The 14389-nt window shown below is 44.3% G+C and overlaps 1 long non-coding RNA gene across 2 annotated transcripts in view; it reads left to right on the forward strand.

The window, feature by feature from the left end:
• The first annotated feature begins 8546 nt into the window (after positions 1 to 8546).
• LOC141374078 (uncharacterized) overlaps positions 8547 to 14389 on the forward strand; it is a 41682-nt gene continuing 35839 nt past the window's right edge. For both annotated transcript variants that reach the window (XR_012380637.1, XR_012380638.1), the window contains exons 1-2: positions 8547 to 8665; positions 10372 to 10501. This is a non-coding gene — a long non-coding RNA (uncharacterized lncRNA). The remainder of the gene's footprint in view (positions 8666 to 10371; positions 10502 to 14389) is intronic.

The raw sequence follows: 14389 nt of genomic DNA on the forward strand, positions 1-14389 counted from the left end.
TATCAAATTGACAAAAATTCAAAATCTAATAAAACATTCTCTTGGCTAGGCTATAGGGAAACAGACAATAATCCTGGTGGTAAATGATAAATTTACCATGACAAATTGATAACAGCTCTGTAGAGGGGAATCTGGCCCATATCTACCAAAATTACAGACACACTTATCATTTGATCCTATAGTCCCACTATTATCATCATTAGACCCAGGCAAGTGAGGCCCCTGCCCTGGGCCCTCCGCCACATACAGTGGTTGGGAAACTGGCCAGCAGGCCACGTCCAAGTCACTACCTGTTTTTATAAATAAAGTTTTATTAGAACATAGCCATGCACATTTGTTTACATACTGTGTCTGGCTGCTTTCCCTCTACAGCAGCAGAATTGAGTAGCTATGAAAGAGACCATATAGCCTGCAAAGCCTAAAGTATTTACTCTCTCACCCTTTATACACAAAAAAAGTCCCACCCTGCGTTAGAATGCATTCCTCAAATTTTTATTTCTAAGTCTCCCTCAGGTACCTGGGACTAGCCAGAATCAGCTATGTCATCCAGGCAGAGCAGCCCAACCTGAAACTAGTCCTATAGGGGCTCTAGTTGCCAGAAGCACCTCACAGCTCTGTAAATTACTGCCCAATGCCTGGGATCAATGGGGGATGAGAATGGGCCCCAGTTCCCATTTCTTCTGTTCAGGGAGAGCCCCTTATATGGGGTCAATTAGATGCCCCCAGGAAGTCAGACAATCTACCTATGGGGTAGTCCCAAGGCTCTAGGGCTAGCCCCAGTTCCAAGAAGGCAACGTGGTGGGCCAATCACTCTCACTGGCCAGAATGACAGTGGCCTGCAGGAATGGTGCTGACATACTGATTTAGAGGGACTGACACATCAGACAGCGGACAAGTTCAGAGCCCTGGGCCACTGACAATTGGCTGACAGCTAACCCTTGGGCTTGAGCCTCAGATCTCTTGTCAGCATTCTGACTATGGCATCACCTCTGGCCTAGAACATTGAAGGGTAACGGGATGGCAGGTGTCCTTTACCCTGTGTGCCCTCACCGCTTGCACCCAGGAAAGTCTCCCTAACTTCTTGAAGGCTCTGTGCTACTTGTCATGCAGCCCTCTAGGGGTGGCTGCTCCTTTCTCCGCTGATGGCTTTCAAGACCACTGCCTCACAACTGACCCTTCCAATTGATGTCCGTCTTGCCTCCAGTTGATGATGCTGTGCTCTCCCAGGTCAGTCTTAAATTGTACTGGACAAGGAACAGCCATTCATCATGTGGATGGTACCATTCTTCTCAATCTGCTTCTGGACCCTCACCTAGCCTTCCCACTGGTCACAGTGTGTGGAAGGCAGGCACTGTTAAAGAAATATTCAATGACACTTGTTAATGATGGTAAGGCTAATCTTATTCAGGGACCACTGCTGTGGGATATTACAGTGGGGGAGAGAGATGGGGCTCAACTCTGAAAACAAGATGGGCACGTGGGGATCTGTAGCCAAGGAGCAGGGTGGGGGTCAGTGGATGGAAAATTACTGAGAGGAAACATCAAGGGTGAGGGGCATTCTGTCTTAGTGGACCTAACAGGATTCTTGTGGAAGGGAGACGGAGATGATCAGACATCATCACCTGGGGTGTGGTGGAGGATGAGGGGCCCAATCAGATATCAAGGTTTGATCAGATAACAAAGGTGGGGGGTTCTGGTTAAACTGACTTAGCAGGGTTCTTGCTAAAACCGGATTTGATAAGGAAGCGCACAGATTGACCTGGGAGAAGTTTCAGGAGCCTGACCAGAGTTTGAATCTTTGGGGGTGGTCAACACGGAGAGAAATCACATCTCAAATGCAGTAACTACAGCCTAAAAGCTCGAAAGAAGACATCGTTGAAAGATGTGTTGTTCTACATTTATGCTCTAAAATTCCAAATGGTAAATTTAACATGAGAACACATTATCGCTCACATTTTCCCGTGCACCTGTGATGAGACTAGTGTCCGGGCTACCATCAGCAAAGCCCAGTAACAACCTCTGAGAAAGTCATTGGAAACCGGTATCCCGGGGGCAAGATGATGTGGCAAAAGGTAAAGAACTGTCCTCAGCATTAAATCACGGGTGTGACGGGACAGAGGCCACAACACCTGTACAGGTGTGCCTCAGAGGCCCTGCAGGTTGGGTTTGGGACCACCGCAATAAAGCAAATATTGCAATAAAGCGAGTCAAGTGAGGTTTTTTGTTTCTAGTGTCTATAGAAGTTATGTTTACACTATACTATACCCTATTAAGTCTGCAATAGCATTATGTCTTAAAAAAAATGTATAGGGGCGCCTGGGTGGCTCAGTTGGTTAAGCGTACAGCTCTTGGTTTCGGCTCAGGTCATGATCTCAGGGTCGTGAGATCCAATCCCTTGTCAGGCTCCACTCTGACCATGGGGTCTGCTTGTCCCTCTCCCTCTGCTCCTCCCCCCTGCTTTCTCTCTCTCTCAAATAAATTTTTTAAAAAAGCAATGTATATACCTTAATTAAAAAATATTTTATTGCCAAAAAAGGATAACCAACATCTGAGCTTTCAGCAATTCTTAATCTTTTTGCTGGTGGAGGATCTTGCCTCCACATTGATGACTGCTGACTGGGCAGGGTGCTGGCTGCTGAAGGTGGGGGTGGCTGTGGCAATCTCTTAAAAATAAGACAATAATGACATTTGTCACATTGACTGACTCTTCCATTTACAAATGATTTCTCTGTAGCACACGATGCTGTTTGATAGCATTTTACCCATAGTAGGACTTCTTTCAAAATTGGAATCAAGCCTCTCAAAACTGCCAGTGCTTCATCAACTACATTTAGGTAATATTCTCCATCCTGTGTTGTCATTTCAACGGTCTACAGCATCTTCACCGGGAGTAGACTCCATCTCAAGCAGCCACTTTCTTTGCTCATCCATAAGAAGCAACTCCTCATCTGTTAAAAGTTTATCATGAGATTGCAGGCATTGAAATATAATAATAATTTAAAAGTTTGAAAAATGACAAGAATTACCAAAATGTGACAGTGGGGCAGGAAGTGAGTGAATGCCATGGGAAAAATGGTGCCGGTAGCCTCACTGGACCCCGGGCGCCACAGACCTTCAATTTGTAGAAACACACAATATCAGGGGCGCCTGGGTGGCTCAGTTGGTTAAGCGACTGCCTTCGGCTCAGGTCATGATCCTGGAGTCCCGGGATCGAGTCTCACGTCAGGCTTCCTGCTCAGCAGGGAGTCTACTTCTCCCTCTGACCCTCTTCCCTCTCATGCTCTCTCTCATTCTCTCTCTCAAATAAATAAATAAAATCTTTAAAAAAAACACACAATATCTGTGAAGCTCAAAAAAACGAAGCGTACTAAAGGTATGCCTGTAAATAGGTTCAATCTACATTTTGGTTAAGTTAACCTGTATCCCATGAACGACTCTGAGCCCAGGGTTGAGCAGAAAGTTAAGTTGCACCTGGGTTGAACCTGCCTCATTGTGATGGTAGAACTAAAGGCTTTAAAGGTGATTTCCAGAAGTTTTTCTCTCCCAAAGGCAATAGTCGGGTAGCTGTGGTGTGGACATGGGTCTCCTTCGTCTTGGTTCTACTTTTCTTGGTGAATCAACAGTTGATTCTCATATTAGCTGAGAGGATTACTGTAGTCATGCATGCAGTGTGAGTGTGTGCATGTGCACGTGTGAGTGCACCTGTGTGCGTGTGCACATGTGTGCAGTTCAGACCCGATCGTCAAATCTGGACCTGACACTATGATTTGCATTCGGTGGTGGACATGATCCAGGAGCACCAGGAGGGTAGCTTACACCTCCCACTGCCTAGGATTTGTTAAACAGTTTCTCTTGAAAGGACATCATTTGAATAGAGGACTTCCTTGCTGTCGCTATGAATATTCATGATACATTCATTGCAAAGCGGTTTTAAAAAATTATTACTTGTGTTTGATTCTCTAGTGCCTTAATGGTTTCTGCTAATAGCATGTCAGAAGTTGAATATAACAAAACGTGAGATGCCTGTTTATAGAGTGAATAGCTCATGATAGCAGCTAATTGGGTTTCGCATAATCTTGTGATTTCATATAGCTTAATATTAAAGAGATAGGTTTTCTAGGCCCCAGTGAACGCTGATCTAGATCGCGAGTGAAGTTAACGAGTTTTTATTAAGTGCCAGATGTGAAGCCGCTTCTGCTCTCAGTGCTGAGGAGAATCCAAAAGATGAAATGATGCTCTTGTGGTTCATGGCAGATGATCCGTGAGAGGGCTGAGGGTTTTACATGAGAAAACTCAGCAGGTTTTAATAAGAATGAAAACTGCAAACTAAATGTCCACCAACAGAGGAATAGTTAAAAAAAATTATGGTACACAGTTTGCAAAATATATGTAAAATACATGCCCATCGTGTACAATCATATTTTCCAAAAACATTTAATGACACGGGGGAAATTCTCACAACGTAAGTGAAAAAGATCAGGACATATGCTGGTTGATCTCATTTATCATGGACTGCCTTCCACCACCCCTCACCCAGGGACTGGGGAGAAACAAACAAAAAGCCACATGGGTTTATCAATTTTCCTGCTCACTTAATGCAAGGAAATGAATACAAGGCGGGCAAGGAGAAGGCCGTACCTCGGGAAGGAAACGAATCCTCACAAAGGTCAGTTCTATAATTTCAGGTCTTATTTTGGGAAAACAAATCAGAACTCCACTGTAACCCCCAGGGTCTCCATCTCAGCCCCCACGAGCTGGCGCCAGCCACCCCTGAGCCCCGTGCTCACTGCTGCCCCTGATGGAGCCAACAGAAACTGCAAGGAGAACAGCCCCGGGAAGGGAGCGCGCAAGCTGTGAAATTTGCAAGAGGGGCAGGACTTGGCGGGTTATTTCTCCGGGGATGAGGGGCAGTGGGCTCCAGGAAAAAGGAGGAGGCTAGGGAAACCAAGGGGAGAAGGGAGAAGTGGGAAGAATTCGGTGAGTGAAGTCCACGTGGCACAGCCCGGAAGACCTTGCCAGGACTTCTCACTGCTGCACGTTACAGTCACCCCAGAGCCTCTACCCCCACCCTATTTAGCGAGCCAGCTGTGGGGCCTGGGCACCTCACGGCCCTAGTGCAGAAGTCGAGAGTGATAAATCACAAGTATAGGAAGCCAGGCATGCTGCTAATCAGCTTCCCCCTCTCTTTCCCCTCTCTCCCCATTAAGTATGACTTTGTAGCAACTGTTGAATCCTTTATTAAAGGACTTCCAATCTTCTCTGGGGGTATACCTGCTTCAGGGAAAGGGTCCCTGGAGAGGCTAGCCTCCTGTCCTCCCTAGAGCGAACCATGGCAGCCCCCTCACTGTGGACTGCTGAACATCAGGAGGCATCAGGGGAAGGCCCCAACTTGATGGGACATGGGGAGGGACATGCTTTGGGGACAGAAATACAAAAGGGCTACCACAGGACTCAGTGCCTTTGAGCTGGAGAACTATGGGGGTGGGGAAGAAAGGTAAGAAATATATGTGTGATGTGTAACTGCACATTTTTAAGAAATCGGAAGGAAACACCAAAATAATAACATCGGTTATCTTATGGTGAGCTTTTAGATGATTTCTATTCGTGCTTCTCTATATTTCTAAAATTTTCCGCAGCTAACATGTATTGTTGTTGTTTAAAGCTCTCTGTCCTATCAAAAAAGCAATCTTGACCTTCCAAAAGTATATTCTAAATGGGTTTTCAAAAAGATTTTATTAATTTATCTGAGAGAGAGAGAGCACAAGCAGGGGGAGGGGGGCAGAGGGAGAGGGAGAAGCAGGCTCCCCACTGAGCAGGGAGCCCGATGTGGGGCTCGATCCTAGGACCCTGAGATCATGACCTGAGCCGAAGACAGATGCTTAACCGACTGAGCCACCCAGGTGCCTGGTGCAGTATTCACTGGGCTGTAGTGGTTGTGACAGGGGCTGTCCTTGCGCTGATTCTCAACACCCAGGCTACCAGCCGTTACTCTCATTAGTGCTAACATTATGTTGACTGTCGTTGTTGCAGGATAGTGACTTAAGGATTTTCTGCACCTTTTTAAGGTGAGCAAGCGATATGGCCGGAAACACAAAGGACAAGAGCTCTTCGCTTTCTAGACTTCCAAAACCTCTATCAGACATATATTGGGCAAAATCTATTCTAACTTGTTCTATGAGTGTTACATATCCTGGTATCTCCTGAAGCCCTGGTGTGCAACAGAATATAGTAAATACAACTTCAGTTGCTTTGTTGCATCCTACTCCTGATCGGATTATTGGAGTATGCTGCCTTTGATCCAACCCTATCAATCACCTCCATTGGAATATGCACCATCAGAGGTAACATGGTGCCTCAAGTCTATTAACAATAGGTGGCCACAAAAGTAAAGGGTTAAAAATATGGACACTTGGGGCCCATTTAGTCTGGTAAATGGAGATGACTTGATTAGCTGGAGGAGATCTTGGCTTCTGAAGCTACTAGCTCAAATAACAAATGTCCTCCTTCAGTCACCTTTGGAAGGGAGAAACACGGGTAGAGTTGATTTTGAGTTTTAATTCAAAGATATTATGAAGCATTTCACATGAGGAAGAAATTTAGACTTCTTGGTCATTTATACAGAAGGCTGAATAATTTCAGGGCAGAGGAAAATGTGGTCGGTGGCCTCAGAGTAATCAGCACATTAACCATCCTGCAGAAATGTAAAACTCTTCTGTGTGGGTTAATGGGTACAATTAACACCAAAATTAGGTACCATATGTAAGTAATTGAGGTTATTTAACACAGCTATTGACCATATACATCTCTGGACTGTGGGGCAGGTAGTCTCCGAATTCATTAGAGAATGTAATTAGCAAGACTTTATTGGATCTCATTACTGGCTCCAGAGCAGATTTGTATGGGAAACACCTCGGTCGGCAGTTGTCTGAGAAAGCCTGAGTGGCCCTCATTTCCACGTTCTGATCGAAGTGGGTAAAGATGTATTTTCAGATGCAGACTCAGTTCCTCAAACTAATCTTAATCTCATCATATCCTCTCTCTCCAATCCCGATTCTCCACCTCTCTCCAGCTCCTCCATCCTCTACCCTCAAATGAACTTGTCTGCCCAGCCGTCAAGGTCCTTCCTAATTCTCCCTATCACTCATTTCACTTCGACACAAGCGTTGCTGGGGTCAGGGCTGGTCTCTTGCTTCTCCACTTTATCAGCTGAGCTCACTTCTGATCTTCCTCCATGGCTGACTCCCATCTACCCCTGGGCGAAAACTCTTTATTTATCGAGATAAAGGGAGCCAGAAGGAGGTAAGCCCATGGTAGACAGAAGAAAAGGGGATGAATATTTGACTCTGGGAGGAGGGCAGTCGTGGTAAAAGGCTTTCCTGAAATCTAATCAGACTGAACTTTTGAGCAAAGGTTTCCAACGCTAGGTGACCATTTAGAATCACCTGGGAAGCCTTTATAAACCATTGCCATCTGGTCCCACACCTGGAGATTCTGACTGAATCGCGTTGGGGGAGGGGAGCCGGGATCCAAACGTTTTCAGAGCATCCGGGGGATTCTAAAAGGACAGTCAGGTTTAGAACTCCTCAAGAGCAGGGCTTCTGATACTTAGATGTGCAGGTCAGTCACCGCGGTGAGGGGCGGGGGCAGGGGAATTTTGTTGCAGTGAAGATATCTGATTCAGTAGGTTTGGGGTGAGGCCTGACATCTTGCCTTCCTAAAAAGTTCCCAGGGGCTGCTGATGCTGCTGGTCGCTGGATGACATGGCGGGAAAACAGTGTGTATCCCCAAAGAAACTGAGATAAAGCCCAGGTGCTGTTAGACTGAGTCTGTGCGGGAGAGGATGATGATGGTGATGATAATGATCGTTTGGATGCGGGATAAATATACATCACCAGCCTGTGAGCACAAGTAAGATCTCAGGTTGACAATGTGTTTACCCCACCTACTCAAAAGGCTCCTGCTCATCCCTCCATTTGCACATCGGCACCTCCAGCTCCCTCCTTCAGTCTCAGCCAGTGATTTCCAGGGGTCCCTGGGGGGGGTGTCTCTCCACTTCAACCACAGCCTCTCGGGATCGCCTGGTTCATGCTCCAAGCTCGGGACCCCTCTTGGGGAGGGCTGTTACAGCTGCTGGTGCCAGGCCCTGCTCGGGCCGCCCCGGCCACTCGAAGGCGCTGCAGAACCTCCGTCCAGGGCAGCGCCGGTTCGGGTAGCGTCTACACAGCAGCGGGAGATTGCAGCGCAGGTGCCTCGGGCCGTAGCTCGCTTCCGCGTCTTTTCTGAAATGGCAGCAGATTTTCCCTGCAGCTCCTCTCCAGGCCTAATCCATGGGTTGGCAAAGACGCAGGTATCATCTCCGGCTTGGCAAAGAGGAAGAACGTAAACTGGCTCCAAACGGAAAAACCTGTCTCCGGGAGCTGAGTTCCTTGCCCGAAGAAATTTTGGAAGTGGGAGCGAGGTGGCCAGAGCTGCTGAACGCGGTGGGCCGGGGGTGCCGAACTGCCCCAGTTTGAGTGGGAGCATTACCCCTTTTGGATTGTTTCAGGGTGCGTGTGGAAAGACAGTTCAGCAATGCGACATTGAAACAATGTTGAATGGAACCATTAAAATTCAAACAATGTGGAGATACAGTCTTGCTGCCCATCCCCAGCGCCCCTGCTCATAGGTAAGCCACTGGGACTCCCACTTGGGACTCCAAGTAGGTGCATATACACCGACTTACCGTGCTGGCTTGGGCTCTAAACTACGCTTCTACCTTGCCTTCCCGATTTCTTGGTTTTAAGCACTTATTTACTAATAACCAACGTGAAAAATACACAGTTTGAGTCACTTCTGTAACCTCCTTCTCCAACCCCCTCCTGATTTTGTTGGTTGGGTTTTTTACTGACTGGTTCTTATTTGGTTACTTTTAAAAACTTAAGTACTATGCTTAAACTGCTGTTTCTTGATCCATAATCTTTAGATACTGGTTTTTCACTTACCCTGCATATTCCTGCACATCTCCCTCTTTCTTCAAGTGCTGTTAACTGGGTTATTTTGTCAAGTTTGTCTAAATGGGGGTGCCTGGGTGGCTCAGTCATTAAGCGTGTGCCTTCTGCTCAGGTCATGATCCCAGGGTTCTGGGATCGAGTCCCACATCGGGCTCCCTGTTTGGCAGGAAGCCTGCTTCTCCCTCTCCCACTCCCCTGCTTGTGTTCCCTCTCTCGCTGTGTCTCTCTCTGTCAAATAAATGAATAAAATCTTTAAAAAAAAAAAGTTTAAACAGCATCAAAGGGTTAGAAATAGCCAAAGTAAAACTGGTGAATCACCGATGTAGTAATTAGTAAAAATGTATTGTGTACACAGCGAAAAAGACAGTTTGCAAACTGGGAGCACGCACACCAAAACACAGAATGAGGCTCGGGGGGTAATACGATTATAAAGCAGCTCATCTAATGAAAAAGCAGTGACTGTTCATTCTTCACAGTGATTGTTTGCAATATTAGAATTCTCCCAAATGATAGGGAATTGGCCAGTGGTTAGCTCATACAACCTAGGAGAGCAGTTAAAGTTTTGCTTATGATTTCTAGAGGCATAGGCAAGAAATAACCCAGGTCAAGTTAGCCTTGCAAAAAAAGCCAAATTAAGCTTTGCCTGTATGACTAAACTGGTTTCATCTGCTCAGGGAATTTTCAAGGCTGGTCTCTGTTTGTTTTTTATTTTAACAAGGGAAAACAGAGTTTAGAAAGTTATGTTTAAATAAACAGTGTTTAGTGAAGAACCAGGGCAGGCTGACTGGATGCACAGAATAGGAAATCTGTCCTATGGCAGGCATGCCTCTCTGAGGGGAGATTCCAAGAGTCAAGGGCAAATCAATTCTCTCCCCTTAAATGCCATCAAATACTGAACCGTTTATGTCGCTGAAACATTGAATGTCACTGAAAAGGAACCCTGAATATGTTTAGTTTGTTTTACTTTGGAATGAATACTCTTGTGCAGTTTTCCCTCCCTGGTGTTTCAAAATTATCTTCTTCCTTGATGATAGAGAAAAAAAAAATTACCCCATCGTTCATATCTTCCAGCCATTTAATACATTTTGAGTACGTGCATATACACTGACTTCTTTTTAGGACAATTTGCATAAAAGTTATCCTGGGATTAACTCTTCCTTACTTTCTTTAGTTTCCCAGTGCTTGGAGGCTTATGCGTTGTCTTTCTTCAATTTATTTTTCCTTTTGCTGCCGTGGATCCCTAAATTACTTTTTCAAAAAATAAAAAGTCTGGAGGTGTTCGCATGTCTGAAAATGAGTTTATGCATGTCTGAAAATGTATTTTGCTCCCCTAATATCTGATTAATGTTTTAATTCTACATTTAAAATCCTTTCCCTCCAGAACTTTGAAGACCTTTCTCTACTGCCGTCTAGAATTTAAGCATCACTGAACAGAAAGCAGCAGTTCACAGTACGGAGCCAGACTGCTGGCTTGAAGTCTTGGTCTGCCACCTGCTCGCTGTGCGGCCAGGGTAAGTTTCTCAGTATTTCCATCCAAAAAATGATGATGATGATGATGATGATATAGTAGTTAGCTAATATGTATAAAGTGAAGCAGCTGCTCACACATAGTATGAAAGTATTAGAGCCTTTTAAAAAAATCAATTTCATCATCATCATTGTCTTGCATGTATCCTGGGTGTTCTGAAATATGATACCATAGCTGTGTGAGTCTTTTTTCCTCCGTGAACTTGGTACTTAGAAGACCCTTTCAAGTATCTTCCTTTAGTTCTGGGAAATAAAAAAACTTTTTAAAAATAATTTTATGCCTTCACTTTCTTTCTCTTTCTCAGATATCTTGGTTAAATGTAGGCCCTTTTGGATCAAGATGATGTATTTCTTGTCTTTTTTTTTTCTCAGATTTTCCATTTTTCTGTCTTTTCTGTATTCTGGGAGATTTTCTCATCTATTTCTTCCACCTGATTTATTACATTCTAAATTTCTGCATTCATGTCTTTAATTATCACAAATGGTTTCTTGTTCTGTGCTTCTTTTGGTTCACTTTGGAGTTTTTAATGGATGTAAAAACTATCCATATCTCTTTGTGGCACTTAGTTAGATTTTTTTTTTTGATCTACAGTTTCTGCTAAATTCTCTCCATTCCTTCCAGAATGTGATGGACCACAGTCCTTTATAGATGCCTCACTTTTTTTTTTTTAACATTTTAAAAATTTAGAGAGAGAGCATGAGCAGGGCGAAGGGGCAGAGGGAGAAGGAGAGGGACAAGAAGACTCTGCCCTGAGTGGGGAGCCCACTGTGGGGCTCAATCCCAGGACCCTTAGATCATGACCTGAGCCGAAATCAGAAGCTTAACCAACTGAACCACCCAGGTGCCCCAATGCCTCCCTTCTTTTGAACAATCTTCTTATATTTTAATCCTTTTCCATGATATTAATTGTACCCTCCCATAATTGACATTTTAAGAGAATCATATTTTGCTACTCCCTATAACTAGGACATAGACTTTGCTTCTGCCAATCAGAACATGCTCCTTTGAGAAGTTTGATTCTAAAGCGAGTTACGGGAGGAAATGGCCAGGACACCTGGCATCTATTTTGTACTGCAGGAAACGGGGGCAACATTTCTCTGGGATCTGCAGCAGGGGCCACAGCGGCTCCCTTACCAGACTAGGTCCATAGTATGGTTCTGGAAGATGTTCCTGGAGACAGCCCAGAGTTGATTCCTCCAGTCCTTTTAAAGTTTGTCAAAGATGCCTAACACCCAAAATAAGTACTTCCTTGATAATGGTTTTCTAGCTGGATTTACCCCCCATATTCCAGATTTTTTCTTTTTCAAACTGTTCATATGGCCTTGCCACATGGACATTCAATGAACCCCACCTCTTGGTATTCATGTCCTTGTGTTATCCTCTTTCACTGAGTGTGGGCAGGCTGGCCAAATTGGCTCACTTTTAATCATTACAATATGGCAGACGTAAGGGGATGTCACCTCTCAGATTACATAATTAAAAGAGCATGGCTTCCATTTTTGGGTGCTCACTCTCTCTGGCTCATTCATGGATCACTCACCCTGGGAAAAACCAACTGCCATGTACTAAAACAGCCCTGGGGAGAGGCCGAGGTGGCAAGATTGTAAGACCTACCAAAATCCATGTGAGTGAGCTCAGAAACTAGGTCCCCTCGCTCTCATTTGAGCTTTTGAATGAGACCACAGCCCCAGCTAGTAGCTTGACAGCAGTGTCATGAGAAAGCTTAACTACAGGCACCCAGCTAAACAGCACCTGGAACGGTGAGATAATAAATGTTTGACAGCCTTTTGCACAGAACTAGAACAAACAATCCTAAAATTTGTATGGAACCACAAAAGACCCCGTGTAGCCAAAGCAATCTTGAAAAAGAACAAAACTGGAGGCATCACAATCCCATGTTTCAAAATATACTATAAAACTATAGTAATCAAAACAGTGTGGTACTGGCACAAACATAGAAATCCATAGAACAGAATAGGGAGCCCAGGAACAAACCCACAATTATATGCTTAATTAGTCTATGACAAAGGAGGCCAGAACATGCAATGGGAAAAAGACCGTTTCTTCAACAAATGGTATTGGGAAAACTGGACCACTTTCTCCCACCATACACAAAAATAAACTCAGAATGGATGAAAGACCTAAATGTGAGACCTGAAACCATAAAAATCCTAGAAGAGAGCACAAGCAGTAACTTCTCTGACATCAGCCATAACAACTTTTTTCTAGATATGTCTCCTGAGGCAGGAGAAACCAAAGCAAAGATAAACTATTGGCAGTACAGCAAAATAAAAAGCTCTGACTAGCACAGGAAATAGTCAACAAAACAAAAACAACTTACTGAATGGGAGAAGATATTTGCAAATTATATATCCGATAAGGGGTTAATATCCAAAATATATGAAGAACTTATACAATGCAACACCAAAAAACCCCCAAATAATCCAAAAGACATAACCAGACATTTCTCCAAAGAAGACCTACAGATGGCCAACAGACACATGAAAAGATGCTCAGCATCACTCATCATCAGGGAAATGCAAATCAAAACAACAGTGACCTATCATCTCATACCTGTCAGTGGCTAAAATCAACAACACAATAAACAACAGGTGTTGGTGAGGATGCAGACAAAAAGAAATCCTTGGGCACTGTTGGGAATGCAAACTGGTGCAGCCACTGTGGAAAACAGTATGGAAGATATTAAAAAAATTAAAAACAATTAGCATATGACCCAGTGATTTCTCTACTGAGTATTTACCCGAAGAATATGAAAACACTAATTTAAAAAGATATGTGCACCCCTGTGTTTATTGCAGCATTGTTTACAATAGCCAAGATATGGAAGCAACCTAAGTGTCCATCGATAGATGAATGGATAAAGAAAATGTGGTGAGTGTGTATATATGTATTCCACACAATGGAATATTTCAAGGATGAAATCTTGCCATTTGCAACAACGTGGTTGGATCTAGTGGGTAGAATGCTAAGCGAAATAAGTCAGTCAGAGAAAGACAAATACCATATGATTTCACCCCTGTGGAATTTAAGAAACAAGTGAACACAAAGAGAAAAAGGAGACAAACCAAGAAACAGGCTCGTCACTGCAGAGAACAGACTGATGGTTTACTGGAGGGCAGGTAGGTGGGGAGATGGGGAAAATGGGTGAAGGGGATTCAGAGTGCACTTGTTGTGATGAGCTGAATAATGTATAGAACCGTTGATCGCTATATTATACACCTGAAACAAATACAACACTGTTGATCTTTAAAAATTATTTAGTGAATTAAAAAAGTGTGTGGTGGGGCGCCTGGGTGGCTCAGTTGGTTAAGCCACCGCCTTCGGCTCAGGTCATGATCCTGGAGTCCCAGGATCGAGTCCCGCATCGGGCTCCCTGCTCGGCAGGGAGTCTGCTTCTCCCTCTGACCCTATCCCCTCTGATGTGCTCTCTCTCTCTCATTCTCTCTCTCTCAAATAAATAAATAAAATAAAATAAAATAAAAAAGTGTGTGGTGTTTTTCAGCCACTAGGTTTGGAATTTGTTAGGTAGCAATAGCTAAATAGTACATTCATTGCAAATTTAACTTGTCTAAAACCAGACTCCTGAACTTTACTCCTGCCCCCAACGTGCTTCTCCTCTCAGACTCCCTTATCTCTGTGAATGACTACCCTATCCTTCCAGTGGCTGAGACCAAAAGCTTGGAATCACCCTTGGCTTCTCCTTCTCTCTCTTGACTGATAACCAAGCCATCAGCAATCCCCATCAGATCTACCTTCACAGTATTTCTAAAATCTGCCCATTTCTGCTCATCTCTGCTACACTCGCCCTGGACGAAACTGTCCTCTGATGTGGATGATTGTGCTAGTGTCT

Source organism: Callorhinus ursinus, unplaced genomic scaffold (genome assembly GCF_003265705.2).
Source record: "Callorhinus ursinus isolate GAN/ISIS: 27379988/994484 unplaced genomic scaffold, GSC_fseal_2.0 scaffold14, whole genome shotgun sequence".
NCBI classification, from domain to species: Eukaryota; Metazoa; Chordata; class Mammalia; order Carnivora; family Otariidae; genus Callorhinus; species Callorhinus ursinus.